General features: G+C 45.4%; 1 pseudogene across 1 annotated transcript; it reads right to left on the reverse strand.

Annotated features, from left to right (window-relative positions):
• Positions 1 to 2,020: 2,020 nt before the first annotated feature.
• Positions 2,021 to 3,434, reverse strand: LOC309392168 (small ribosomal subunit protein uS7-like; annotated as a pseudogene). Its single transcript has 2 exons — positions 2,836 to 3,434; positions 2,021 to 2,210 (listed from the first exon to the last, which is right to left on the reverse strand). The product of its transcript is annotated as a small ribosomal subunit protein uS7-like (transcript).
• Positions 3,435 to 3,861: the final 427 nt, after the last annotated feature.

A 3,861-nucleotide genomic window follows, 5' to 3' on the forward strand; every position in this document is an offset into this window, starting at 1 on the left:
AATGCCTTTCCATCAGAAAAATTAAATCTCCCTGATTTAACCAATTTTGATCTTTTGTCAAGAACATGTGCGTTCCACTCACATGTTTTGAAAAAAAAGGAGGGATTGTAGGAAGTTATCACCCAGCCCTCTCCCAGAAAAATAAAATATCCCAGGAAATATTGAAAAGGCAGAATATTTCTCTGGATGTGAAAAGGAAGAAACATATTATAAAGACAGAATAGCTCCCTGTAGCTTCCTGCCCATCCCCCTTTGTCAATGAGCCATTAAAGCCTGAACTAGTCCACTTTACATAATAAAGAGTTCTCCCCTTCAGCTCAAGAGTGATGGGATTAAGGCATGATAATATTGGCCCTTTACCCAACTCGCCACATGGCATCTGAGAACTCAACCAAACCTGGATTCAAAACACAGCCTAGAGAGTTGCCCCTGCATGGCTCCATGGGAGTCTGACAACCAATCAGAAGACAAGCTCAAGATCAAAGGCCAGAGAGGGCATAAAACCAGGGATTCAGCATCTCAGTCCTCCCTCCTTCCCTTCTCTTCTTCTCCCCAACATTGAAGCATGTGATCACCTTTTCTGTTCAGGACTCAAGCCATGTGGTCCTGTCCACCATTAAAACCATCTTTCCAAGCAGCCTCCATGTCTCCAGTGTCTTTTTCCCCACTTGGAGCCGAACCCAGAAGGATATTTCTTTCAACATTAGTAAGGTAAACTGGTTATATTAGAGAAAATCACTGGGAAGAATGGAGAACTCAGATGCCATCAGTGTCAGTGGATAACCACACTGCACACAAACATACACACAACACAACACACATCATACCCATAAGGATTACCAAGTGCTCCTTGATTCTGCATTGTCTAGCAAGCACAATACATTTATAGAAGTATTTGTGGGGAGGCAGGGCTGAAGTCGCGATGGCACGACATGCGCTCTCAATGCTCTGAGATCGCAGTCGACACTTTTGTCACTGGGGAGGGGGTTCCAAACGGATCTAAACTGTCCTGAAGAGACAGTGAACAGGAAGAATATGTCTTGCTGATCTCGGGGATATCGCAAAATCCCCGAAAGAAGCAAGAGAAATTTCTTCAAGCCGGTGACAAAAAATCCAGCCAAGGCTGATGAAGTCGGGGCGGCCCCAAAACGGAAGGAATGGAAAGTGAAAGTGTTTCCAGCTGGTGAGGAATCTTTATTGTCTTAAAAGAGATACTGCCTATAAAAACTTAAAAATCGATTTAAATTGAAGAATAGAAGAATCAAGCGGCGAAATTAAACCTGTAATGGTTCTGGACAGTGGTTATCCCATTTCTTTATATGCTATCTTCATGGATGGAATCTTTACAAGCTTTTTAAAATGGACGGATCAAGTCTTCTTTTTCTACTTTTTTTTCTCTGTGACTCTCTGTGATTTATAGACTAAAGCTTTCCTCTTTCATCGCTGTGAGTATTTCTTTTTAATTTATTTAAAGACTGGACCTCTTTTTCTAATTTGAAATACAAAATAGATATATATATATAAAAGAAATATCTTAAAAGCGCTACGTGCTGGGAGGTTTTGTTGATTGGAGCTTTGTGTATTCAAGCAGAACTTTTCTCTTTCTTCACGGTTTGTTTTGACGGCTCATTACAGAGCGATAGGGGTGAGCCAAATGTCCCTTCGAAGCGTGTTTTCAACCAGAGAAGAGGGGAAAAAACGGGAGAAGGAGCAGTGGTGGCCACTATCATTGAGGGGAGAGTGCCATACAGAAATGGCATCATTCAGGAATGCCACTCCTTCTCCCTCTCCGTTCCCACTGCTGGGTGATGCCATGTGAAGAAGGGGGACAACAGAGAGGGGAAAATGCGAGGTTGCTGCTTCTGGGACGAGAGGATCTGGGAAGCGTCTGGGTCCAGCTCACTGGCTTCTCTTCCTCTCACAGGCAGCTTTCCCTGTCTAGCTTGACACAGCCTTCCTCCTCAGGCCCCAGTCCATTTTCCACCCAATAGCCAGACAAAGCTAGGCAAAAAGCCAGCCCTCACTGGCACCCAGCTTCACCAACAGCGGGCTTGGAAAGGGCAATATGAGCTGCGCTGCCATCTGCGTCAAGCTGGCCTGGGGAGGGAGAATGTGAGAGAGCACCAAGGCTGCAGAGGAGGGAAGCCACACAAAGGGGCAAGCGAGGGGTGTCTGTAGCATGCCGGGCTTGGCAGACTTTTTGAGCCTGCCTAAAGCAGCGAGGGAGGGGGAGAGGGGGGGAAGAAATCCAATCTAACCTTTGTGTGTGTGTGTGTGTGTGCGCGCACACACAGGTTGGATCTTTTTTTCCTCCTGCCCCCCTCCCACTGGAGTCCCCTGGATTCCTGCCTGTCATATAGGCATTGCCCACATGAATGACATAGAGTTGGTCATGCTCACTCAGTCACATGACACCCCCCCAGCCACTCCCATTCAGTCAATAGGAAGAAGTGGCTGTTAAATTATTTTCTGATATTATCTTCATCTCATTGTTGGGAGCAATATGCTGACTCTGCTTAGAGAAGGCTGTAAAACTGTGAAGCAGTATAAAAGTCTACGTGCTGTTGCTATCTCATTCCCACCTCACAGTGAAGGTAGCCTAATGCTCCTTTTTAGTTATTTTGAAGTAAGGGCTTCCCTCTTTTTTCCAATACAGTTTTTGCCATGCTTTATCAAAATAAGGTTTTCTGGTCAGGGATTAAGATCTACTCAGTTTCTATGGTACAGTAGACTGCTGTGGGCATGCCCCCGCTCCTCTGGTTGCTGGAAAGAGCCTCCAGAGCCCCTACAGGAAAAACAAGAGCCTGGATGGTTTCTGCAAAGGCATCTGCCTACCTGCTTTTCCTTTCTTGTCTGATCTTTTTTTTAAAAACAGTATGAAAATAAGGATTTATTTGATTTCCAGGAACTGCTGCTTTTATCAGATCATCTGCTAGGCACTCAGCTATGGTCTTTATCTTTTGGAAGTCAGCTTCACGTGCCCCGGGGCAAAGAAACCAAATAGCCTGATTGACACGACGCAGTGGTGACACATCAACAGCCTGTCTCCTCTCTGTGCCAGCACAACGAATATGGATAGAGTCTTCATGAGGGCCACTGTTGATGATGGCATTCACCAGGACTTGGAGGGAATTCTCTCCTGTGAGCAGATGCACAATCTGAAAAGCTTAATGATGCACAGTCATGAACTTCTTGCCATTGTTTTGCCCGTGCATCATCATGGAGTTGGTGAAGCACTCCACAATTGGACACTTGGCCTTACAGAAGTGCTTAGCAGCATAGTGGCCAGCCCTGTGGGGAAAATACTTAACATATTTCTCCTTCACAGCAATGTAATCCTGCAGGGCGATATCACTGATTTGAACATCATTTCCAAACAGCTTGATATCAGGAATCTCTGCCACAGCAGGGGCTCTCTCCCAGTCAGTCATTATAGAGGCAATCCCCTCACCCCCCCCCCCCCAATATGCTGCTCGCTGGCTCAGGTGGAAAAGGTATTCTTGTCTGATCTTAAGCAGGCCCATTTTAGACATCAGTTTAGCAGTCTACTAATGCTCTTTTAAAAGAGACTTAGATCTGTGTTTAAGAGGCAAAACTAGTACTCCAGCTAGCACCAATGCTGCCAATAAGGTCAATCTAAACAAGAAAAAGCTGGCTTGGACCAACTACACACTGCTCCTTTAGTCACCAATGAGTACATTACACATTTTCCACTGCTTCTGCTCACTTGATGTTTTGTGTGGCTGTACTCTTTACTGTTTTCTGTTTTTATTACCTAGGAGCAGCCGTGTCCTTTTGCCTACTGTGTAGGTTACTTCCAGGTGTTGCTGGCCATGGCTGCTCCCTACCACCATTCCCATT

The sequence above is a fragment of the Natrix helvetica genome (assembly GCF_964273705.1).
Source record: "Natrix helvetica genome assembly, chromosome: 4".
NCBI classification, from domain to species: Eukaryota; Metazoa; Chordata; class Lepidosauria; order Squamata; family Natricidae; genus Natrix; species Natrix helvetica.